A 27,492-nucleotide genomic window follows, 5' to 3' on the forward strand; every position below is an offset into this window, starting at 1 on the left:
AGGAAACTGGAAATCGACCAGCAGCTGGATTTACGTCAGGTTTAGAACAGGTATAGCTCAGTAACAATCCACAGCATGTCCTTTTTAAATAACTGGTACCATTTTATTTGGTTACATTGGTTCATTCTCTCCCCAGCATGGGCTGGATTCTTGCCTTGGCTTTGGACCTGCAGCCCCCACTGATCTCAGTCAGAGACTCCAGGCACGAATAGGTGGTAGCAGCCAGAGCACAAGACGGAGTCAGAGCGCCTGGGTTCTGTACGATCTTCCTGATTCACTATCTGCCTTTAAGTAAATCACTTATGGGCTGTCTTTTAGTGTAACTCACCTCCCACCATTCCAATGCACCTCTGACCAGTCTGGCCATGTTCTCCTATCTGAAGAGTCAGACTAATAATCCTTCTCCACCTCACAAAGAGATGGGGAAGCTGAATGTATCTTTACTAAGGGCTTTGGGATCCTTCCATGAAAGATGCTATAAAAACTCAAGGCCAATATGCACTTTTGTTCTCTGCATCACTGGCCTTTGCCCTAGAGGGATGTGCAGGGGTCAGCCAGGGAAGGAATAGTCACCACTAGAGCTGGGCTAAATTTTGTGACCAAATAATTTTCCTATCAGGAAAAAAGTGAGTGTGTTGACATTGAAACTGACAGTTTCCTGAAGAAAATGCCAAACGAGTTTTCTTTTCCATTTTCCAAATGGAAAATTTGAAACAAATAATTTGTTTTCAATTGATATTTTGAAATATTTTTTTTTAAATATGCTAGAGAAAAAGGGGGAGAACCCTGAAAATGCGGAAAGTGGAAATGGAAAACTGAAATTTTTGTTTTCTAAAAATGAATGTGAAAAAAATATTTTAAGAAGAAATGAAACCAAAAGGTTAATTTCAGAATGTCAAACCTCTCTGCAGAAAACCTGATATTTTTGAATGGAAAAATTTTGAAAGGGGATTTTTGCGATAACATTTTTCATGGGGAAAATGTGGGTTTCCTAGCCAGTTCTACACCCCACAAGCTACAGAGTGGCAGTGGCCTTTAGTGATGGCTTCTGGGGATGGCTGTAGGGCACAACAAACTCCACAGCTCCAGCATTCCCACTCTTTAAGTCGTGGATCATTAGCCCTGCTCCATCTCAAACCCACCTCCTCCCTGGCCCCAGTCCTTCTCTCTGTAACACAGGGTTCACCCCTAGAGCTGTGCTGCATAGACCATAGAAGGTTGGAGCTAGCTGTTTCGGCCCTGGCTTCGTACTTGTATGATGAGCAAACAAGAGACCTCATAGTCTTTGGACAGTTCCAAAGTCCCTGTTGCTTGGGCTTGTTTCGCGGTGCTGCTGGTAGGTGCTCAGCTCCTCCTCCTGGTGTGCTAAAGACTAAAGCTACTTGGCCGTGCCTCTGCTCGGACATGGGGCTAACCATGCTAAGAGAGTGGCTACCACACTTGAGCCCACAATAATGCAAAGCACTTAAAACAATATCTATAAACTGTATATTTCTCTTTGCTCAAACCTTGACATACAAGCAATACAACTATGACATGATAAAAAGCATTAATATCGCTAATAATTTAATATTACCAAAGGCTATGCTGGCAAGCATGCTCAAACATGTGACCACACACTCCCTCAGTGTTCCTACACAAAAGTGTCTCTCCACTTCCAGTCTGTTTGGTGCTCACAGCTCATGTACCTGGATGGTGTGTGTGGAGATGCTGCAGGCCTGGAGGAGATGCTGTTAGAAACACACTGTATTGTACTGGGAACTGACAGTGCAGGACTTGATGATGCAGGGAGATGAAAGCCCTGTTGCAGATGCAATGTGCCATAATGGTGTGAGATTAAACTCTACCTGCCTACCTATCTGTAATTCAAGGGACTCACTCGGATTTCTTTTCTGGTTGAGTTATCAGGAGACTGGTGAAGGCCAGCAGGTCCTCCCTGGGGATTGCTGGGGAAGGACCCACAGCCCGCCCCCTTCTGGAATGGTGTCTTTTAAGTCTGGAACCTGTGGATTCAGTTGCAAGCAGGTCGGGTCTCTGGATCCAAACTCCTAGATTCGGTGTGGGCTGGCTGCAGGCGGTGGCAGGAGGGAGGGGCTGTCTGGGGAAGGAGGAGAAGATTGTCCCATCCTACTGGCTTGGGTTACAGATAGGCCAGATGCAAGGGCTGGATGTGCTGTGCTGGCCGGCTGCAGGGAGCCTTCTGTCGCCCTTCTGCTCCCTGGCGGGTCTCTGGCACAGGCAGGGAACACTGGGCTATTCACAGCCTCCCTCTCCTTTCCTGGGTATCCGGGCTCTGCACCCACCAGAGACTGCTTGCAGTCTGCCTTGTAGTCTCCTGCCCTCTGATTGGGGACTGCTGTTGTCTACCCTCCTCCCATTACTTGAGGGAGGAAGGTTTCCAGGGTAATTGGAGGGGTTGTGTCCCCGTCCCCCTTTCCCTTCTCCTTCCCCTTCCCTTCCCTCCCCTCCTGCTCTTGGGGAAGTCACCAGCGCAGGGCACTGCCATGAACCCCCAGGGGCCCATAGGTATGTCTCTTGGTATGTATGTATGGGGGGAGGGATAGCTCAGTGGTTTGAGCATTGGCCTGCTAAACCCAGGGTTGTAAATTCAATCCTTGAGGAGGCCATTTAGGGATCTGGGGCAAAAATCTGGGAATTAGCCCTGCTTTGAGCAGGGGGTTGGACTAGATGACCTCCTGAGGTCCCTTCCAACCCTAATATTCTATGATTCTCTTGGGGCACTGCCCCCTTGCTAAGGGGTGGGAGGCTACACCCTCCTCCATCACCCTGTGACCCAGGTGCCCCCTAGAGCTGTGCTGCACAGCCCACACCACACCACACTGGGACCATGCTGGCTTCTCCACCCCTGCACAGCAGAACCACATGCGTTCCATTGAGGCCACAGAGCACGGAGGTGGGGGCTATTTGTTCCTTAATAGGCCACTTGTCCCCTGGGAGCCAGAGGAAGCCAGCGTGAGTGTCTGGAACAGGCGCTAATGAGGAGTGTTTGGAGAGTTTTCCAAGGGGGAGTCAAAGGCGGGGGAGCGAGAGGAGGTCCCATTGCCAGTAACACATGTTTGCTGTAAGCCAGCCTCACTAATTCACTGCTCACCATGACTCGCCATTCAGAGAAAAGCCTCTAGCACAATACCAGCCAGAGCTGGCGTGGGCACAAGTGCAATCATTTATATAGTTCACAAATGAAACATGAAAAGGTAAACACCAGTCCCTGGGTGCCTCTGCCTCACAAGCATCACCCCGCAAACGAGGCCAATTAGGCTCAGAATGCAACTGATTGATGAAATCCCCCCTTTCACTCCAGCCCTCTGGCTGAAATAGACCCTGATGGGCATGTAGCACAGGCTATAAAATAAATACTGTACATGGGTTTATTTTTTAAAGCAGTAAAGAGTGAGGCTTTATTTTGATTCAAAGCAAACAACCGCTAATGATCCCCCCGCCCTTTGCTTCCAGAGTCTTAGGATTTCGGACTTTTTACAAACACTTGTAAATAACTGTATTTTGGCCAAACACCGAGTCATTTTTCATCCTAAACAATACATCAGGGATGGTGAACACACAGAATGTTTGTGGCAGGAATTCTTTGGTTAAAGATGCTGTACACATGGGACCATTTCTGTGTCTGGAAAATCAGGACTAGCATTAGTTTTTAAGATAGTATTTTAAAAACTGGATTAGATAATAAAATCCCCCAAACTGTGCCTAGCAGAAGAATTCACGCTCTATCAAGTTTGAAATAAACTTGGAAGCTGCTTCAGTGAACTCCATCGCCTTTCAGGCCCCACAATGCCGTGTGATCAGAATTGTATGGATGGATCATTTTGCGTCATTCGCTCAGTCATCCACCAGGCAAGCATAAAGAGCCTTGTATTATGTACTGATGCAATCAGAAATAGTAGGTCTATTATTTTATTTCTCTGAGGGAAGTTACTATGATTTGGGCAGAGCTGCATGAGTGATGGATTGGTTAATCATTTATGGGAGGGCCCACATCTTTTCCAGCTTGTCCTGCAGGACAAATTTGATGAAACGTGCCCGCGTGACTTAGGAACCTAAGTCCCACTTTCAAATGTGACTTTGTGCTCCTAAGCCCCATTGACTTTTAAGGAAATTTTACCTCTTAAGTGCCTCAGTCACTTCTGAAAATGGGACACAAGCGCTTTTGAAAATTTGACTCTAAGTCCCACTAACATCACCCACAGATTGTGCTGACTTGGGCTGGTTGAAAATTTTTTAACAAAACATTTGTCAGAAAAAGGGGCTGCTTCAAAACTGAAGTTTTCCTCTGGAAAAGATCAGTTTGGGTGGACTTTGCAATTGAGAAAATCCTAATGAAACATTTGATTCAGTAATGTCAAATTGTTTTGTTTTGAAGTTGACATTAATCTCAGTGTCTCTCTGGGCACTCCGATGCCTCACAGGAGTCTCACGAGGTGCTGAGGTGTCTGAACCATAGGGAGACACCACAGTGCACACCATGAGATGTAGTCAAGTAGAAAGCAGATCCAGGGCTGGCTCTAGTGTTTTTGCCACCCCAAGCAGGGGGGGGGAAAAGCCGCGATCGCAAGTGGCGGCAGCTCTACCACCGCTTCATTCTACGGCGGGAATTCGGCGGCAGGTACTTCGCTCCGAGAGGGAGTGACGGCCCGCCGCCGAATGGCTAGACGTGCCGTCCCCCTCTTCATTGGCTGCCCCAGGCATCTGCTTGCAAGGCTGGTGCCTGGAGCCGGCCCTGTCCATGGGGTGAACAGAGGCCTGAGGGCCCAGGAACTACAACTGCCAAGATGCACCATTACAGCTACAGGGGTCGCATACACTAACATCCACCCAAACCTTAACAAAACGTTTCAACATTTCTGAATAGAAATTTTTGTCCTAAACATTTTTTTTGACAGTTTTGACTTTTTGTCCTAGTTCAGGCTGAAAACAAAAGTTGAATTTTCCAGAATTTAACAGAATTTTCCACAGGATGGAAATTACATTTTTTGATCATTTATTGCTGACTGCTCCATGGGTTCTGACTCTCGCTCATAAGCTCTAGGCGCTAGACCATGATATTCTAGATATGTCACTTCTGGGTTATGAGAAGTAAGTTACTTTTTCTATAACCACATGGGGGCTTCTCTGTGCTCCTAGTTCCTACCTGCACCACAACAGATTGTGACAAATGAAAGCATGGCTAGCTCATTGGCTTGACACAAATTGAAGTTGCCCAAAAGAGAGGCCTGACTTTCAGAGGACGCATGTTCAGCACTGAAAAAAAACAAAAGAAATAGTATTTTTCAGTTCACCTAATACACGTACTGTAGTGCAATCTCTTTATCATGAAATTTGAACTTACAAATGTAGAATTAGGTACAAAAAGAACTGCAATCAAAAATGAAACAACGTAAAAATTTTAGAGCCTGCAAGTCCACTCAGCCCTACATCTTGTTCACCCCATCGCTCAGACAAATAAGTTTGTTTACATTTGCAGGAGATAATGCTGCCGCTTCTTGTTTGCAATGTCCCCTGAAAGTGAGAACAGGCCTTCTCATGGCACTGTTGTAGCCGGCACAGCAAGATATTTATGTGCCAGATGCACTAAAGGTTCATATATCCCTTCATGCTTCAACCACCATTCTAGGGGATGCGTCCATGCTGCTGATGGGTTCTGCTCAATAACAATCCAAAGTAATGAGGATTGATGCGTGTTCATTTTCATTATCAGAGTCAGATACCACTAGCAGAAGGTTAATTTTTTTTTTTTTTTTTTTTTTTTTTTGTGGTTTGGGTTCTGTAGTTTCCGCATTGGAGTGTTGCTCTTTGAAGACTTCTGAATGCATGCTCCACACCTCATTCCTCTCAGCTTTTGGAAGGCACTTCTGATTCTTAAACCTTGGGTCGAGTGCTGTAGCTATCTTTAGAAATCTCACATTGGTACCTTCTTTGCATTTTGTGAAATCTGCAGTGAAAGTGTTCTTAAAATGAACAATATGTGCTGGGTCATCATCCGAGTCTGCTATAATATGAAATATATCGCAGAATGCAGGTAAAACAGAGCAGGGGACAGACAATTCTCTCCCAAGGAGTTCAGTCACAAATTTAATTAACATATTATTTTTTTAATGAGCGTCATCAAAATGGAAGGTTTCAGAGTAGCAGCCATGTTAGTCTGTATCTGCAAAAAGAAGAACAGGAGTACTTGTGGCACCTTAGAGACTAACAAATTTATTAGAGCATAAGCTTTCGTGGACTACAGCCCACTTCTTCGGATGCATATATGCATCTATATTCTATATGCATCCGAAGAAGTGGGCTGTAGTCCACGAAAGCTTATGCTCTAATAAATTTGTTAGTCTCTAAGGTGCCACAAGTACTCCTGTTCTTCTTTTATCAAAATGGAAGCATGTCCTTTGGAATGGTGGCTGAAGCATGAATGTTGGGCATGCGTGAATGGGCATACGAATGTTTAGCATATCTGGCATGTAAATACCTTGCAATGCTGGCGACAAAAGTGCCATGCAAATGCCTGTTCTCACTTTTTGGTGACATAAATAAGAAGAGGGCAGCATTATCTCCTGTAAATGTAAACAAACTTGTTTGTCTTAGCAATTGGATGAATAAGAAGTACAACTGAGTGGACTTGTAGGCTCTGAAGTTTTACATTGTTTTGTTTTTGAGTGTAGTTATGTAACAAAAAGAATCTACATTTGTAAGTTGCACTTTCACGACAAAGAGATTGCACTACAGTACTTGTATGAGGTGAACTGAAAAATACTATTTCTTTGATCATTTTTACAGTGCAAATATTTGTAATAAAAATAATATACACTTTGATTTCAATTACAACACAGAATACAATATATCTGAAAATGTAGAAAAACATCCAAAATATTTAATACATTTTAATTGGTATTCTGTTGTTTAACAGTGTGATTAAAATTGCGATTAATCGCTATTAATTTTTTTATTTGTGATTTATTTTTTTGAGTTAATCACGTGAGTTAACTGCGATTAATCCACAGCCCTAATATATATATATATATATCCTGTGGCAGCAACTCTCAGAAACCTCAGAGACCTACTCCCTCACTGGGTTTCGGAGCCAAGGTTCCAGTCCGAGCAGGAATATCTACATTGCTATTTTTAGCCTCATAGCGTGAGTCTAAGTAAGTTGTCCCAGCTCTGAAACTTACTGCAGCGTGGGTTTTTTTCACAGTGTACACGTACTCAGAATCTGTCTACCCTAGCAGTAGTACTGACTCTTTTATATCTCATCCAAGTTGTAACAAATAAAACATTTACATATCTTGAGACTACATGGGTGTCCTTTTGTTCCTCGCTCCTGCCCACACCACAGGACAAGTCTTAATAAAAATAGTCCTGGCCCCTAATAATCATGGGTGGCAACTATATGATGCAAATTAAAGGTGACATTGGTAGATTGAAATTTTTTTGACATGCGCTTTCCACAGAGAATTAGAAAGCTTTACAAACAGATCCATATCTTTAAAAGACCGTTCCTACCTATCACCTCTCTCTCTCTCCTCCCCCATCCCCCATCCCTCTTCTGTGGGGAAAAAAATCTCCTCTCATGGGAAATTGCAAGGAGAAAGGAGCCTTTCTCCAAAAGGTTGTAGTGTCAAAATCAGCCATATACCGCAAAATGTCTCCAAACTTTGTTTTCCAATGGAAAATTGGGGTTTTCACTCAATGAACATTTCCAAGAGTTGTGTCCGTTGCCCTTGAACATTTTTGATTTTTCATTGGAAAACTGAACCTGAAACCCCCACAATTTTCACCCCAACCCCCAAATTTTTTCAGTCTTTGGTTGAAAAAACCCTCCTTTTTTTTTCAGTGCAAAGTTGAAATTTTCCAATGACAATTTTGACAGGAAATAAGAAAAAAAATCATTTTATTAAAATTTTCAGCAGAAGAAACAAAACACACACACCTCTGCATTTTTCCAACTGGCTCCACTTTCGATTTTATATTTGATATTCACTGGGGAAATGGGGACTCAGCAATCTGGTGGAAGTACATAAAAGGTAGAGGATCACAGAGAAGCTCAATGCCACAGATCTTGTCATGAGGAGGGGAGATTCAAAAATCATTAGGCAGGAGTTGGAACTAAGCAAGGAACTGGCACCAAAGGGAGCAGAGGATTCATCATTAGTGGAGTTACCTGCTATCCATCGGCACACCTCTTCCTCAGCTCTGCAGGCCTAATCCAACTTCACTGAAGTCTTTCCATTGACTTCAAGAGCTTTGTTATTTTTGGCCTTCTCAGAAGTTTCCACAGAGCAAACAACTCTCAGCTGAGTAAGCGCCAGCAGCTCAAGTATGAGACCCAGCTCATTGTTAGACTTCTCAAAACGTTCACCTCTCAGGTTATTAAGTTTGGTCTTTGCCCCCATGAGATGCATGAAATTAATCAAGTATCAGAGGGATAGCCGTGTTAGTCTGGATCTGTAAAAAGCGACAAAGAGTCCTGTGGCACCTTATAGACTAATAGACGTATTGGAGCATAAGCTTTCGTGGGTGAATACCCACTTCGTCAGATGAATGTAGTGGAAATTTCCAGAGGCAGGTATAAATATGCAGGCAAGAATCAGTCTGGAGATAACGAGGTTAGTTCAATCAGGGAGGATGAGGCCCTCTTCTAGCAGTTGAGGTGTGAACCCTTACGGCACATGCAATTGCCTGTTTATGCATTCAGCAATATTTCTGTGGGTAGAAGTGTATGCTTGAAAAATAGAACCTCAAATCTTTTGTTGTGTACTATTCATGATCATGCGGTTCTGAACTGGCGCAAGCTGGCCCTTGTGACGTCCGCAAGATGCAATGAAGGTCCAGTTTGTTAGCATTGCTGCATCCTTTGGATGGTAGGATTTGGCACCAAGTGGAAATGATGTCCAGTCAGCAACGTTTACCTTTGTTCCTGCACATTGTGACCCATCTGTGAAGCTTAAGTATATATGGGTGGGACTGTTCATCTCTGAGAATAAATAAATAAATAAGGAATATGAAGCCAAAGCACATTTTTTCTTCATGGAACAATTTACCAAGAGATGTTCTAACAAAATAGCTAAATCAGAAACTTGATATAAAATTGATATTGATAAGGGATGGACACGGATCAGAAATTACCAGGAATTTCTTCCTCCATGTATAGAATTGCATGTTTAGGAGCATTCTCAAGGGTTTGCGCCTTTCTCTAATACAAGAAGAGTCAAGTGCTTTCAGGAGATGGATTCTGGACTAAGGGGCTGATCCAATGAACAATGAAGTCAGACTCTTTTCTTGACTTTAATGAGTATTGAAAGAGACTCTATGAGTATGTCTACACTGCCGTCTAAACCCCGGGTTTGAACTCAGGCTTAAGCCTAACCTCTTCCCCTCTTCCATCTACACACAAATTGCACTAACCCAGGGCTTGGATACAGGACCCCTCGGGGTGGAGAGTCCAAGCCTGAGGCAAGCCAGGACCCATGGTTCAAGTCCTAATGCTTTGTAGTGTAGACGCAGCCCCACTGAACATGTACTATAGTAGTCCGCCAAAAGTATTCCACAATCCTGTGGACTGACTTACTTTGTCTTCTGGACAGTCAAGTCTGGTGGACAGTCAAGTTATCCCACATTGCACCACAAACAAAGGGCCATAGTGGCAACATTTTTGGAGGGTGCTCGGAAGTATGGAAGGTGGGTGGCCTAATGCATTGTGGACACTGAAGCCCCAGGTTGGAACCTAGGGCTCAACAATTCCTAACCTGGGGGTACAAATGAGTGTAGATGCTCAAGCCCTAGGTTAAATCCAAGGTCTACTAACTCAAGTTCTACTAATCCTGGTCTTATATTGCATTGTAGAAATATCCTGAAGGGACCAATTTTCTACAGCAATTCTGCTATGTTCCCTAGTCTGCATATGAAGAGCAGAGACATTTGCCTCACCTCAACATGTTTCCTGAACCTGTGGCCCAAGAGCAGGTTCTCAAGGAATCAGTTCTGAAGTACTTAGAGGAGAGGAAAGTGATCAGGAACAGTCAGGATGGATACACCAAGAGCAAGTCATGCCTGACTAACCTAATTGCCTTCTATGACGAGATAACTGGCTCTGTGGATGAGGGGAAAGCAGTTCGCCTGTTATTCCTTGACTGTAGCAAAGCTTTTGATACGGTCTCCCACAGTATTCTTGCCAGCAAGTTAATGAAGTATGGGCTGGATGAATGGACTATAAGGTGGATAGAAAGCTGGCTAGCTCATCGGGCTCAATGGATAGTGATCAATGGCTCCATGTCTAGTTGGCAGCTGGTATCAAGCGGAGTGCCCCAAGGGTTGGTCCAGGGGCTGGTTTTGTTCAATATCTTCATTAATGATCTGGAGGATGGCGTGGACTGCACCCTCAGCAAGTTTGCAGATGACACTAAACTGGGAGGAGTAGTAGATACGCTGGAGGGTTGGGATCGAATACAGAGGGACCTAGACAAATTAGAGGATTGGGCCGAAAGAAATCTGATGAGGTTCAACAAGGACAAGTGCAGAGTCCTGCACTTAGGACAGAAGAATCCCATGCACTGCTACACATTAGGGACCGAATGGCTAGGCAGCAGTTCTGCAGAAAAGGACCTAGGGGTTACAGTGGATGAGAAGCTGGATACGAGTCAACAGTGTGCCCTTGTTGCCAAGAAGGCTAACGGCATTTTGGACTGTAAAATTAGGGGCATTGCCAGCAGATCGAGGAACATGATCATTCCCCTCTATTCAACACTGGTGAGGCCTCATCTGGAGTACTGTGTCCAGTTTTGGGCCCCACACCAAAAGAAGGATGTAGAAAAATTGGAATGAGTCCAGCGGAGGGCAACAAAAATGATTAGGGGGCTGGAGCACATGACTTATGAGGAGAGACTGAGGGAACTGGATTGTTTAGTCTGAAGAAGAGAAGAATGAGGGGGGATTTGATAGCTGCTTTCAACTACCTGAAAGGGGGTTCCAAAGAGGATGGATCTAGACTGTTCTCAGTGGTACCAGATGACAGAACAAGGAGTAATGGTCTCAAGTTGCAGTGGGGGAGGTTTAAGTTGGATATTAGGAAAACTTTTTCACTAGGAGGGTGGTGAAGCACTGGAATGGGTTACCTAGGGAGGTGGTGGAATCTCCTTCCTTAGAGATTTTTAAAGTCAGGCTTGACAAAGCCCTGGCTGAGATGATTTAGTTGGGGATTGGTTCTGCTTTGAGCAGGGGGTTGGACCAGATAACCTCCTGAGGGCCCTTCCAACCCTGATATTCTATGATAACATTTACAGATAAATCTAAAGCAATATTTGGGGGCTGTCCCATATCTCACTTTTATCACTTGTTACTTCCTTCAAGACAGGAAAGGCCTGCTTCTGATCTCACTTTTGCTAGCTTTGTACAAATGCTACTCCACCTAATTCAACTGAGTTAACTGGGATTAGAATCACGATCCAGGTGTCTTTCAGTTATCATCATGTTTATCAGAATGATTGCTTCCTACCATGTTAATTAATTATCCTGCAGTTGGTTTATGCAGACATCCATCACTGTGCTCTCTCATTCTGGTATATTAATTACAGTGTCCAGGCTAGCTGCATCGCCATAGTGTATAGACTGAAAAGGTGTCTGTTCTGTATGGTTCATATTGGAGGTAGGTTATCTGCTTTATCAATGGGAAAACTAATATGGAATTGCTGGGGGTTTTGGTCTGTTATTTTGCTCACTTTCAAATATGCCTGGGCTCACAGTCTAAGCAAGGTGGGAAAGAGCTCCTGTTTGATTAGTGAGGTTTTGGTTCCTCTTTGCATCCAAAATAACAGCAAAATTACACCAGAATTAAGGAGGTTCAGCTCCTATGGAAAGCTCTGAGCTTGGTCTATAGTGATATAAACGATGTTACAATTTATATCTCAAGTGTTAGAAAATGGCCATTAGGGGTAAAGCAGAGTACCAGGCACCGGTCTGGCAGGTTTGCATCCGGAGTGTAATTTACTGTGGGCAAGGAGGGCGTGAAAGGGGAGGTAGCAGAAAAAGTATCCAGCAGGTGGATGAGATGCTTTTTCTTATACCCGCCTGGCAGTTGTTTTTTCCACTGGCCCATTGTCACAGGGTCTGAGCCATGAATGAATTTACCCCTCCAACACCTGTGAAATGTGGAAGGATTATTACCCCCGTTTTAAACTAAAACACAGTGCTACTGTCATATAGCCACTTAGGCGTGGTGATGCTGAGCGGCACAGCAATGAACTTTTAGGTGCCTAGAAAATCACTGGGATTCACAAAGCCTGAGTCTAGTGCCCAGGGGTCCTAAACAATGCATGGGGAAAGATGGATGCCTAAGAAGGGGATCCACAAAAGCCACCGCACTAGATGGTGCCTTGCTTAAACTAGCCAATGGGAGAGACCCATGTCCGATGCTTAGAGTACGTAAATGAGTGCCAGGACTAGATCTGGGCAGAACGGAGAAGAGTTCATGGAAAATTGCAGTGAAAATGAAAAAGTCATTTTCATTAAGATTTTCCAAGGAACATTTTGATATTTCAGTGAAAATTTAAATACTGTAAAAAGTTGTCTGAAAACCAAAAATCTTCCTTTTAGCAATGCTGCCACAGTTGCCCCATCATCTCATTCTCTTCTATGGGCTGGGCACCCTGGTCAGACTACATCTCCCATGCTGCAGCACAGTCCCCCTCTTGGAGAGGATGGGAGGTGCATCATGGGCAATGTATTCCAGCCTAGCCCAGAGAGGAGAATGGGGACTTGAGTCATTTGAACTACATCTCCCATGAGGCATATCCAAATCAAAGTATTTTTATCTTTGGCCAAAATATTTTGGCTTTGGGGCATTCATTTTTTCCAAAGAAAAACTCAATTTTACACTGAAAAATGGTTTAGATGGGAAATTAAAGAGAAAAAAAAGCTATTTCATTCAGCCATCAAAACTATGATTTGACCCGGACAAGTGGAATTTTCCAAGCTTGGAAAATAATAGTCAGTGACTTCTCAGGGCTTTGTTAGGCTTATATAATTAATCTTTGCAAAGCTTGCTGATATCTGTGCATGAGAGTCACTATATTTATATGCAGATTATTATTAATATTGCATTCAGTCCTGGGCCACTCAGTACAAAAAAAAAAGACAACAAATTGGAAGGAATTCAGAGAAGCACAGTAAACATGATTCAGTGGCTAGAGGGTCTGATTTATGGAGGGGCTATTAAAAGAACTAAATATGTGTAGCTTGGCCAAAGTACAGCTGTGAAGAGGATGGTGGCGTGGGGGGGGCTGTAGAAAAGACATCCACAAGTATCTGAGAGGGGGCTCACCACAAGGAGGGAAAGGAATTGTTTGGTGCTCTCAAAGGAGGGCTAAGTAAGAGTAATTGGCTGGAATTGTGCAGAGGAAAGTTCAGGCTCATTCTCAAGAAGGACTGAACACTAAGAGCTATGGGACTGTGCAATAATCTCCCACGGGAATCGGTGAAAGCTCCAGATCATAAGTAATTTAGCAACAAACATCAGGCGAAGCACAGGGACGATGTTGGCGAGGCCAGTGGTGTGCTGGTCATTGGAGGGGGACACAGTGGGGGAGACTTACAAGGGCCATTTTCATCCCCAATTTCTATGATTCTAGCACAATTCAGCTGTCCCTGTGAGTTGTGTGAGCGCAAGGAGGACATGGTGACCCCTGGTAATGGGTTGCATAAACAGGAGACCACTGAAACCACCCCACTGAAAGGCAGCGATTCTCAGCCCACATGCCCCTTCAGGTTACTGTGACCAGCCCTTCCCTGGCTCTGTTTTGGTCACCCCGGGAGAGCCTGGTGGAGTGCTGGTGCCAGGGGTGATCACTGCCATGCTCGATATGTCTGGCAGCACTGAACTGGTGTGCTGCCCAAACAGGAGCCTCTGACTTTCCCAGCTCCATGGGAGGATCCAGAAGTTGAGATGCCAGAGGAAGAGAGGAGAGGCAATATCCCTTCCAGTGGAGTTGGAGAGAGCACCACGCTAATCACAGGGCAGGGTCCCAACACTGGCTACCGAGGGTGACGAGGTTGAGTCGCTGTGAACTTCTGTGACATACTGAGGCCACGTCCCAGGTAAGAGCACCATGTTATAACCATAGCACCCAGGAACCTCAAATGAGGGCCCTGTTCTGTTAGGGGCTGTACAGATGAGTCACAAGGAAGACCATCCCAGCCCCAGAGAACTCACATAGGTTTCAGACAGGATAAGATGAGAGGACAAACAGGATGGGTTGGGAGGCTGAGACTGCAATAAAACCAAGAGTTTAGTTGTGTCACCCTTCTGCCGGACACAGACAGCAGCAAGAGCTGGGATCAAAGTCTAGGGGTCCCCCTTAACATTAACACACATTGCTGGCTCAAACCCCAGTCCAGCAACAAAAACAAACCTCCCCCTATGGCGTGCTTCCCTATTCCCAAGCACGGAGTCTGTAAGAACCAAGAGAAACTGTGTTGAGGGAAAAAGGGAAAACACTGCTACAGTATATTTATGTGAATAGTAAGTAAATCACCTCCCCACAGGATAACTTTGGCAGGGTCCTTCAACTCAATTCTCCAGCCACCACTGTGAACATCGGATGAGCAAGTATCCCTTTATCACATCACTTCCCCTGTCCTCATCTGCCACACCCCACTCATGGTTTGGGGTCAGTGGGCACTCAGCCAGGCCTGTCTTCAGCCCCAGTGGAAGTGTTGCTTGGTCCTGTCCCGAGGCTTTGCCACCTAACCCAGCTACTCTGATTTCAGCTTTATCGGAGCTGACTAAGGGGCCCTCAGCAGAACTCACACAACTCTGCTGCTGTCCTTCCAGCAAATGGCTATCTGGGTACCGCCTTGTACGACAAACCATTTCTATATCCTGTCTTCAAAAAAATCTTCAGTGGAGGAGAATGAATGACATAATAGTACTCATGAGCACAGATGCTACCACAAAAGCTATTTTCCCCACTTTCTCTGTTTTGTTCAGTTTCACTACCCCATCTGTTTGGAGTTCTTGTACTGTTCTGGTGATTCCCCCACATCCCTTGGAGGGTTTCTGGGTAGAAAACTTATGCAAATGACCTCTCTGTAGTGCTCATTTCCCCTGTTTACCAACAGGTGGCAGTAGTGAGCTCTCTACCTTCTAGAGTTCCAGGCCACAGGACTTACAGCTGGAAACCAGATGTCTCCGTTGTGTACCTGCCTATTCACTGCCAGACAGGACTGGTCTAGGGCAGCAAGATAGAGATGAGCTGAGAGGGATTTAAGAGATGGAAAGGTTGTTGCTATATGGATTTTAGCAAGTAGCTTTCCCCAATCCAGCAGGGAAAAAGTGAGGAGGAAACTGAGGTCCTTGTTTGCATCTTTGGCAGAGCAAAGCGGGGCTGGCGTGCTGATAGGCTGGTAGATCAGAAAGAGCAGGCATGAGTAAAGGCTGATGGGCCTTTTAAGACAAGACAAGAGCTTGTGTTGGCTGCAGGACAGGGATGTGAAGAGTGGGGGGAGGTGTGGTCACAGCGAGGATCCAAGAAGATGATCCTCGCAGCAGTGTACAGAGTGGGTTTGGAGGGGGTGATGTGGCCGTCAGGAAGGCCATAGAGAAGGTGATTATAATAGTTCAGGCCTCACCTTATGCCAGGACAATATACAGTTGTTGCTGGGGAAGGGTGTAGATGACACAGTGACTGGTGGTGGGGTGGTATATGAGGGCAGTTCCACAAAGTGAGCTGGATTGCCTGAGATGCTGGGCCCATCTGAACAACATGCACCTTAATACAGCCAAATGCCAGGTCACAACTAGGAATGCAGAATGTCACTCACGGTGACGGGATGTGGGGGCTCTACCCTGGAAAGCAGAGACTCTGCAAAGAACTTAGGAGCCTTGTGGGGACCCAGCCGGACAGGATCTCCCTGTGCAGTGCTGTGGCTGAGGGCTACTGTGATTCTTGGATGTCTGAACAGGGGCATATTGAGCAGGAGCAGGGAGGTGTCAAAAAATTGAGAAGAATCCAGAAATGATTCAAAGGCAGAAGCAGCAAAACTTGGCCATAGCCTGGATGCACAATTGGTTTGTGTCTGAGTGCTCAAAGCTTGGTATCCTACAAATGGGCCTGACCCAGAGCCCCAGGATCAGACAGCCCCAGACTCTGGGATAGTCGGAAGCTGGGTCTGAACTGAGCAGCCCTGGCCCAGGTCTATTTTACAGTGACTGTTCTGCACATTCTAGGAAGAAGCTGGTGTCTGCTGCATTCCGGCAGGGTTTCCCCCCACTGCAAGTAACAGAAAAACAACACGGTGCAGCTGTTAGAAGACAACAAGGCTCTTGAGGCAGAATCATGGCAGCCTGTGGAGAGAGAAAAGCAAGTGCCGTAGCTGTACGCTGCACCATGGCTGAGGGAGCTTGTTATCCAGGAACAACATGCATGCTGGGGAACACCCACCACGGAGTCGCACTGTGTCCCAGGGGGGTGTGCGATACTGCACAGGACAGCAAGTTCTCCTGGAAAGGGATGAGTGGAAAGACTGTACAAACAAGAGATCAAACAGCATACAGCGTGCACATCTCCCAGACGGCAAAATGTTTATTCAGAGCTTGGAGCAGGAGTGGAATAGCCACAAGCTCTTCAGAGCCACTGTTTGCGCCAAGATTCCTCTCCTTTGGGGACATTGACTCAGAGCCGGTTTATCTTTGATTCTTCAGCTCCACAACCTGATCTCCATGTCCCAGACCTTTCCCCATACCCAGTCATAGGGCATCTGTTAGAGAGAATAAGTATGGAGCCTTTTACCAGTGTTACTGTCTGTATCATGGTATAGCCTACTGTCCCACACTGAGATCAAGGCCCCTTCATGCCAGGCACTGCACAGCACATGGAGCAGGAGACATTCCATGCCCCAAAGAGCCATCTAGCCAGACAGAGGAAAGGGAATCAGGCATAGAGAAGAGAAGGTACTTGCCCAAGGTCACTCTGTAGCAGACGCAGGTCTCCTGATTCCTGTCCAGGGCCTGCCCTGTCCACTAGACCAAGCCCCACCTCTCCTGCAGTCATCTGGTCAAACATGGATAAGCGGTATGCAAGGTCCTCATTATTAGCTCAAAGTCTCATTAGTAAAACTGGAGCTGATCTGGATTTCATATCCCTCAGTGTCTGGGGCCTCCAGAGCTGGGGGGGTTGGTTCAGCCCATTACTAAGGTAGGGGAGAGCTGCAGAATTCCAGCCAGGATCCACATTTGGACTCTGAATTGACCCTTCTGCCCCCTATCTTTCTGAGTTCACAGCCGTTGGGGTCCATGGTTTTGGTTCAGGCCAAGCTCTGGTCAGTTTGGGTCAGAGGCCTGCATGATCTGAGTTGGACACAGTCTCAGAGAAAATCTGTCCATGTCCCCAAGCCCACCAGCATAAATGGCACTAGTTGTCCCTCTTGCTGGCAAGCTCAGCAGAGTTCAGGCACTTGCAGGGGCTTACAGTCTGAATGCCCATCTCCTGCCTAGATATGGTTGCTCCAGAACAGCCACATGGGTGGGGCACTGCAGGGAGGCAAGTGCTGCCTCTGTCTGTCCCTGCTCTGTGCATGCACAGAAACCAATCTGTCACCTTTCCCCAGGAAGTGTTAATTATGCACAGCAGCCTTCCACAGGGGCCCCAAACTCAGAGTATTGCAGAGAGCAAGTCCTCATTGGACATGGACCTAAACCAAAGCCCCAGCTCCAGAGGGATCCCCAATCCTAGCCTGGCACCTGGGGCCTATCTCTATCGATAACTATCAGTATCATGGCTTCATCCCATTGAGAGCACCTGTAGCCCAGGAGGACATCAGTGTAGCATTAGCGAAGAGAAAGCAGAAACTGGAGCCAGATTTGCAGTGTCCCTCATGGTGGAGAGGAGACAGGCCATGGTAGCTGTCTCCTTCCTCCATAGCCCATTCCATCTTCTAGATCGCCTCGGTCACAATGTGATCAAACAACGAGCAATGTCATGACCTGGAGATGCCATAAGATAATGTGGCAACGTCAAGACTTTCTCCAGGAGGGAGTGGCCAAAAACAGAGACCCATCATGTGCTAAGTTGAAATCCCAATGTTGTGTTCAGCCCACACATAGCCCCTTGGTGGGGCTGACTCAGTTTCTTTCCCTGGATCCATGGACCAACACCCCAGCCTCTCTCTCAGATATCCAAGGGTTTGGCCTCTTCTCATGTGCTTCTCCTTAGAGTAATTGTACTGAAGTTCTTGAGCCAGTGCCTGCTTTCCTCACTGATGATCTGCCCACTAACTGGCATTGGCAGCAACTCAGCATGGGTCTCTGCCCTGGATGTACATTCCAACCCTGGAGCATACAGCTGGAACTCTGACCCAAAAGTACAGCTCAGGCAGGCATCTCCCAGACGCTCCTAGACATATCCCCAAAGGCAGCACTGTGATCTCTTGCCATTATAAGCAGCACAGTGATCAACAAATATTGCTGAGGGCAGCTATCCCGGGCCCACACACGTTCCCTGTGCCACATGCCTGGAGTGGTGACTGTGCAGTCTTCTGATCCAGGCACATACTGTACAGAGGATGCTCAAAATGGGTGCTGTCATGGGGCAACATCTTTGCCAGTACCTGACACCTGAATGCAGAGGAAAGTCTACATTGCACCATGGCAGAAGCAACCTGCAGTCACTCTCCTCTTTACCCCAGGTGCAACTCCCGGAGGCAATGATCCTCTTACACCAATGGGCCCAATTCCCCTCCCATGGCAGAGTAAATCAGGAGTAATGACACCAAAGTGAATGGAGTTATAGCAGTGTAAGGGAAAGGAAAACCAGCTGACCTCATCGGAGTCACTCCTGATTCATAACGGTATAAGGGAGATCAGGGTCAGACACTACAGTATGGATGCAACAGGAGCCATGCATGCCGTTCCAGGCCAGAACTTGTCCCTCCAGACTTTGACATTGAGCTGAAGCTTCTGAATTTGCTAACATATCCCATCTGATATCCATTGTGCCTAGCTTGGCTAATTGATCACAGAGTACATTGTGTTAGACTTGCAGTGTCGCTTGAAATCTTTACTGTGTATTTTCTCCTGGTGATGATCAGTACAGAACCACCACAAGAGCCAAAGCATTTCATACTTGCTACTGTGCACAGCATTTGAATTTCATTTTATGAGCTACTGGCTGTGCCATTAAGACACGGTGACTCCACACAATCCACCTCCAAATCTCTCTCCGTGGCAAATTCTAACAGGAAGAATCCAGACACGGCCAACATAGATTAGCACACAGGCTGCTGCAACCTGTAATATGCTACAGATAAAGCAGTGTCTGAGAGGGCTCCTCAAACACATGCACTGAGAACGGGCAGCATGAATCCATTACGCAATTAACTGACAAAGAGAAGACAATAATCCCCAACACATTTTCACCAGGAGATTCCAAGCCACCACTCATTCATCTCATCATCCTGCACATCTGCTTCCTCTCAGTGGCTGTGTTATTAATGTAATGGCAGGAGTCATTAAGAGCTCTCCTTTCATGAGTGGAACTCCCAGCGACTGTGGGAATTCTGCATGCAGAGAAGCTACAGGATTGGGTCCTAACCTGCAACAATTAAATCAATGGAATTTGACCATTGACTTCAACTGGAGCAGGATCAAGCCCTGAATAAGCAGAGCATGATAAATGTTCATCCATTGTGCCAATCAGCTACTATCAAATGATACATGTGGTTTGCCATAGATCTCTTAGCCAAGGCCCTGATCCAGCAAAGCACCTAATATAAGCCTAACATTAAACATGCGAGTAGTCCAAATGGAGACAATGGGACTGCTCATGTGGTTAAAGTTAAGAGTGCGCTTAAGTGCTTTACTGGACTGGGGCCAGAATTTGTAACTAATCAAGATCTTCAGATGGTGTAATTTGGTGAAGCTCTATTGATTCCAAACGGATCTATGCTGATTTATGCCGGCTGAGGATCTGGCCTCAGACTTAGTCTGCCCCCTAGAAGTGCTGGTCTCAATGGCCGTACTAACCCAGTCATGTTCTGGGATTAGATTTCCATGCCTTTGAATCTTGGAGCATGACCATCCACCATGAATGCACATCATCAAGGGCCCTAGGACAGTACAACTGTGAACCAGTGGGTCTCACTGGACAAGAAAGGTTTGGCCAATGATTGCCCGAGTTCATCTCAGGCTCTCAGCTCTGGGCTCCCTCCTGCAGTGCTCTCAGGCTGCTCCCTGCAGGCTGTGCTCTCTTCTGGCCTCCTCCTGGGAGTCACATATGAACTGCATTCTCTCAGTCTTCAACATGGACAGGGACCTATGGTGTCTGGCTTCCCGCATCCTTTGGTTGTTGAGGTGACTTGATCCTCCAGCTAAGCCCCAAAAGTCCACTCCTTCCAGTGGAATCAGCATCAAATGGAAGACACCATTCTTCCATCCCAGACCATGCTGGGCCTGCAATAGTCCTTTCTTCCTCTCTTTAATTCCAGGGGTGACTGCTTCACCTTGTTATGTTGCAGCATATGGGGAACCCCCTCTCATCCATGGGTTCCCAGCCCTGGAACCCCAGAAGAGATGGGGCCTCTATAGCCAAACCAAAAGAACAACTCAATCTCTTTCCCAAGGCCTCTTCCTATGCTACCAGTTTACCTGGCTGGCCTCCTGGTCTCTGAAAAGCACGGCCTCCTTGGGCTCCTCTCCTGGGAGTCCCTCTCTGCTTGGCTCTCTCTCTCCAGAAGCAATCCCAGCTTCCACCAGGTCTTCCTGCTGCAGCAGTACATCCTTGCTGGTGTTATCTCTTCTCTCTGCTACAGCCGGATTTCAGCCACAGCACTCAGACATTCCTCAGCCCCCTCTCCTCTCCCAGACAGCCCTTTTACCCTCCAGCTCCTAGTCACCTGAATCCTTGCCTCCACCTGTGGAGGATGGCCAAATCTGACACAGGTACTGTGAGTCCCTCCACCCTCATAATGAGCCAGCTCACCTGGTCAGCACATCCTGAAATACTGCTGGCCAAAACAGTTCTGGTCTTTATATATTTTAGTCCCTATGCCAATCCTTCATGCGTCCTTTCTTGAGACGGACCTGAACCAAGACCCTGGATCCAAACTGCCCCAGGCTCTGAGGAAGTTCTGATCCAGATCAGAACTCTGCAGCATTTCATCTTTGTCTTGGGAGTTTGATTCATTAGAAATAATGAGCTCGCTTACACCACTTTCACACCATGACTTCACCCGCTCTGCATGGAGATTACATCAAGAGGCAGTCCATATCCCTCAGAATCTATAATAAGATACACTGTACTTCTCATAGTAAACTCCTTCAGACTCTGCTGCTAGCTGTAAAAAAAAAAAAATCACATTTCCTCAGGGTTGCCAGAAGCAAATGTAAATACAGAAGTTCAAAAGAAGAATCCAGTTTTCACAGCTGCATCTTAGCTAAATTAAAAAAAATATATAAAGAAGAAGAAGAAAGGCAAACTGACCTATAACTTTTACAACAGAACAGAACAGGCAAAAGTAATTGTTCCAATGCTGTTCTGGATGTTTTAGGAACTCTATCATTTCCAGATTTGACCAGACTTTTTTCTTTTTCTTTTTTAATTGCATTATTTTAAAGGCAAATACTATTTTTTTGTTAAAGCGCCTATATGAGCATCAAGTGGCAATAAAATATATATGGAGCAGTTAGAAAAACATGCCATTTCAGCCATAATGTGTGACTAATTGATTTCTGAGCATTGCCTAATTGTGTGACACTGGTTAACTAAACAACAATGCATTTTTTCCACAGGCTCTGATATTAGCTCAGACCATTTTCAGAGGGGTAGCCGTGTTAGTCTGTATCCACACAAAAAATGAGGCGTCTGGTGGCACCTTAAAGACTAACAGATTTATTTGGGCATAAGCTTTCGTGGGTAAAAAACCTACTTTTTCAGATGCATGCATGATTCTCCCTGCATCTGAAGAAGTGGGGTTTTTACCCACAGAAGCTTATGCCCAAATAAATCTGTTAGTCTTTAAGGTGCCATCAGACCATTTTTTGACCTTCCCTTCCTGAGACGGATTTTTGAGCATAAATCTAGGTGGGATGCAGACTGGGAGAGGGAGTCTTGCTTTGTTTTTGCATTTTTACTGCAGTTTGAAAATTCTGTTGGTTGTCATTTATAGAACATGATATATTTTAGGGACAGTTACATTTTGGAGAAGGTTGGATTCCAGATCCGCACTGCTGACTCTTGTATTTATTTAGACACATAAATGGGTTTGAATTGAGAACAGGTATACTTACCATTGTTGGCTCCAGTTTACTGGTTTCTTGGCATGCGTTTGAGAGATTACACAGACAGAAAAAAAAAAAAAAGAAAAGGAAAGGAAAGAAAAGAAAAGAAAAGAAAACATTTTGAAAAACTTTTAAATATGGGATGCTCTCAGAGGAGCCACTAATGAAAGAAATTCTACAGGTGGTCAAAATAACTCTTCTTCCATCCCCATAACAAGGATCACCCTACTGGTCGTATATTCAAGGGAGACAAATTAAAAGGATTTAAAGACATCATCTCTTTGGAGGAGTGTTTGATGAATTTCCAAACATACAGCTCAACTCTCTGCTTCTAGAGCTCTGTGTCACCATTCAACGAATGAGGAGAGACGTTCAAATTGTTTGCGGTGGTAAATTACTAGCCCCGCTTTTGGTAATCATTTTCTAACAGAGCCTGATGTCTCTAAATATATTTGTTATTCTCAAGTGTTCATCAGATGGTTCAAAGAAACAAATTTCAGCCTCTGGGTTCTTTGCAAACAGTTCATTAAGTCCCAAATCCTCCAAATTTGGGGTGCTTTAGTTTTAGGGATCCAACTGATTTTCTGAAATGCTCAGCACCCAGAAGACCAGTCGAAGTCAAGTTAGGCCCAAAACATTTCCAGTTGAACATCCAGCAATTAGATCCAGAAAGCTATTTAGACTTCAACAGAAATCAGTGGAAATTAAGTAATGTAAATAATGAATGGTGAGTAATGAAGAGAAGAGTGAACACTCTCCTTCATGCACAGAGATTTTTGTTCACATGTGAATATTTTCAACAAGAACAGCCTTTGTATCAACAAAAACAAAAACCTGGCCATGTGAAGATAGGCAGCTGGTAAAAATATTATTTTGGGGGGCTAAGGGAGGCTGAGCAAAATTTAATTGACTATTGTGCAGAGGGGAGACCCTAGGGGGATGGGGCTGGAGTGTGAGCCCACCCCACACTCACTCTGCAGCAGTGGTACCTTTCCCATGTAGCTGGGCCTGGCTCCCTGCTCCAGCCAATTGGCTCTCAGAGCTTTCAGCATTCAGGGGCGCCGGTCACATGATGCATGTGTGATGTTACACCCCATATTCTTAATAGAAATATGTTTATGATATGAATATGCCCTGACTAAGATATACTTTATGCAAGATAGGTCTTTTAAGGTATCATTGGAAAGGTTATAATTTACTGAATGGGATTATCCAATTTGTGTGCATGTATCATTTCTGTATCTGAAGTTAGGGATATTTACTATGTAACAATTACAACTGTGTGTGTATTTGGGAGACACCCACCAGACAACTGGCCATCACAGCCTTGATGGGCCATTTAGGAAGAAACAATATGATTGTGAATATACTAATCTCTCTCCTGCCTGAGAGGCATCCTGGGACCTGGCTGTGACACTACCAGGTCAGGTGGTCCTGTCACCTGATTCTAAATACCACCTTCGACACTGCTGGTACTTTTCCTCTGTAGGGGGACAGGGATCAAACAAAGGTTTCCCACCTTAGGTAAACCTTTTTAAGGCTGGGGAGGGGGTTAATCTGGACTCTTCTCCATTGCCTATCCAAGTAGAAAGACTGCTGAAAGTACCTAAAGGGACAAAGGAAATAACCTGAGGTGAAAGGCAGAGATGAGTCCAGACTGAGACAGGTCCAGTCTGTAAGAAGAAATAACCGGAACTCTAATCTACAGAACCTCTGCAACTTGCCTAAAATAACATTTAGGGTGAGAAATTATTTCTTGAAATCAGTCTCTTTAAGATCTTAAGCTTAGTATGTGTGTTTTGTTTTATTTGCTCAGTAATCTGCTTTGTTCTGTTTGCTATCCCTTATAATCACTTCAAATCTGTCGTTTATAGTTAATACATTTGTTTTATTTATTATTAAACCCAGTTTGTGCAATTTTTAACTGGGTGGGGGCAAGAAGTTGTGCATGTCACTCTTCACATTGAGGGAGAGGGTGAATTCTTATGAGCTTGCGCTGTGCAGATCTTTCTATACAGCACAAGACAGTATTATTTTGGATTTATTCCTCAGAAAGGGTGTGCACATGAGTGCTGGGTGAATCCTCTCACACAGAGCTGACTTCAGTCTGTGTCTGTAGCTGGGTGTGGCCCTACCTGTGTGTGTGTGTGTTGCAAGAGGCCGGAGAGCCTAATTCAGCAAGACAGGGAGAGGAATTCCAGGCTGGTGGAGTGGGAGGGGCTCAGCGAAACCTCAGTACATCAGGTGATATCCCAGAAGCGGGGTCCAACCCATCACAGCATGCATCTGCACACAGGTGGGGCTTCCCCACTTGATGCCACGCCACGCCCCTGGTGCCACCAGATATGGGGCTTCATCTGATATGCTGGGTGGGCAGAGATAGATGGGAGGGGGGCTGAGCCCCTCTAGACCTAGCCCCCTGCTGCCTTTGTAAGTGAATAACAAATAAGAAGGGGCAGAAACATTGTCAAACCAAACAGCCCATCTCAAATCAGGCTGGTACCCAGCAATGAGTATGGTAATAAATCTGCGCGGTGTTGATAAATTATGTAGTCAGTTGCTTGGCCACACTTTGGTTCTCTATGAAATATATTCAAGGGACCAAATAACCCATATCAGGCAGGTTTATTGCTCTAAGCCAATAACAATATAGTACAGACTAAGGTTCAATATGACACCAGTGTCCGGGAAGCATTGTTACATTCACCTTACACAGAAGGTGTGTTCCCAAAGTGACACCCCTAAAGCTGTCTTTTTATACCCTATCTATTTCAAGTAAAAGGTACTGTGTACATCACCTGAAATTAGATTTAACCCATCAGCAGTCTACCTTGTTTTTCCAGTGCCATGGTGTCCCTCTTATCTCTTTGTTTTGAACACAGGCATTCCAGGTACTGAAGGGCGTGAAGGCACCTCCTAGGTCTGTATTTGGGTAGGACAGTCACATGTCTTGTCGTCTTCCTTTGGGACATTCCAGTACTGGCCAGTGAGAATAACTCCCTACCTGTTGCTATGGTAAAACACTCATATGTTTTATTCCAGCTACTACAAGGTGTTATGGGATACTTGGCATGGGTGAACAGAATTGTGGGGAGAGTATAATACAGTCAGTTAACATAACTTCCCAACACTTAGGTATAGAACATATATGTATGGGCTAATGACTTACCGGTACGTTCACTGTGAATTCTCCAAAGGGAAGAACCAAAAATACCGAGAGGAAATGGAATTCAAGGCGCTCCATGTTTTCTCTTTATTGCTTTGCCATCTGCTGTTCTGCTTTGAGGAAGGAGGGGTGTCGGTCTGTGTGCGCTCACTATTTGTGGAGATGAAGGGTGCGTTCTCAAAATAGCGCGCCGGGAACTGGCTAGCATCGATGTTAATAAAAGCTACATGGCTACCTCTCAGGTTCTGCTTTGGAAATGTACCCTAGGAAATGCCCTGACTCCTTCCCAATTGTTTCCCTCATTAATACGGAGGAAGAGAGAGGGAGAGAATACTACTAGGAAAAGAGCAATCTGCCAAATGCACAGTATGTGTGCCCATCAGCAACTGCCACACCATTCATGGCATGAACTTCTGTAGATTTCAGTTTAATGACCTGGTCAAACTGAGAAGAAGCCATAAAATATCACTGCAAACACTTGTATAAACAAGACTTTATTTGATTAAACTGAAAACATATTCTGACTCATCATTAGAAAAACAAATACTAGGAGTTGGTTATATGTTGATTAACCTGAGAGTTAGTCAAAGAGCCAGGAAAACATCTGCTGGCTTGAAGATCTAGCTGCTAAAGAAAAATAAAATGTTGTTTTGGGTTGATTTTCAAACCAATCTGTGGTTATTTAGGGAGTTTGTGATTGATACTTTGCTCAGATCATGGCCATTGAGAACTTGATGGCAGAAGTAGGAATAGAACTCTGATCCTCCTATATCAAAAGCACAGGCCTCTACCAACTGAACAAAAGGAGAATTGCCGCTAGCTGTTTGCAGTATAGGGCCTATGACACACAGCTGAGCACTTCTGATAGCATCCACTAGAGGGAAATAGTTCACATACAAAACTATTCAGTTCATTACAATGTACACCTGTTATATAACTTTCATACAGTTCAGGAACATGCCCAAACCATTCCACCCAGGCACAACATTTTTTCCTAGGGTTAGCTTGAGATTCTCTTTTAGGCTAAAATTTCACTGACTGCAACTCAGAAGAAGAGGTGGATGACATTTTTCAACCAAAAACTAATTTCAGTGAAAAATGCAGATATGATGACACCAAAATTATTATTTTTTTAAATCCTTAAAAAATTCCAATCCACATGCTCCAAAAACTCCAAAACATTATGTTTTGACATTTTCAGAATGAAACATTTCAATTTCTGAAGTGACATTCTGTTCAGAATTTCTTTTTATTTTAATAATTTCAAAAACATTTAAAGAAATGGTTGAAATCAAAATGAAACATTTCATTCCAGGTCAAATTAAACATTAGCTTCAACTCAAAATGATTTTTTTTTTTTTTTTTTTTGAATCGCCAACAATTATGAATGGTTTTGGTCAGACCTGAAACAATTTTTTTCTGACATTTCGACACCGCCAATGAATTGAAAAATCCATTATTTACCCTGCTCTACTCAAAAGCTACAGAGTACAGTTTTGAGTTCATTGCATCCAAGATCTCACCGGCACACAGTTCTACTATGCGCCCATTTGACAGTATACACTACGAGGAGGCATATCCCCGGGAACTGAGTGCACACAGCACCTCCTAGGAGATGTTCAGTCTCCCACAGCATGGCCCCTAGCGCTGCCCTGCAAAAACTTTGCATGTTCAAGAAGAATTTATTAAACACAAGAATTCTGTCTGAACCACCGCTTGAGCTTCCCTGCAGCTTCTTTTGGCAAAGCTAGCGGTAATGTCTCCATGCTGCTATGATTTGCACCTAATATGTTACCTATGACTGTCAACACATCTGCCATCATCAACAGAGTAATAAAATACACATACAGCATATTAGCTTCTCCTTATATATATATTACGGGACTCTCAAACAACTCACTCTATGGGAGCATATAAAATGCTTCCTGCTATTCAAAGCTTATCCACACCTCTTTGATTAGGTTATATGGCTACAAATCAAGACCCACCTCTCTCCTGAGTTTTATTATTATTGTTACAGTATTTTTTCCCAGGG

This window comes from Malaclemys terrapin, chromosome 7, assembly GCF_027887155.1.
Source record: "Malaclemys terrapin pileata isolate rMalTer1 chromosome 7, rMalTer1.hap1, whole genome shotgun sequence".
Taxonomy (NCBI): Eukaryota; Metazoa; Chordata; order Testudines; family Emydidae; genus Malaclemys; species Malaclemys terrapin.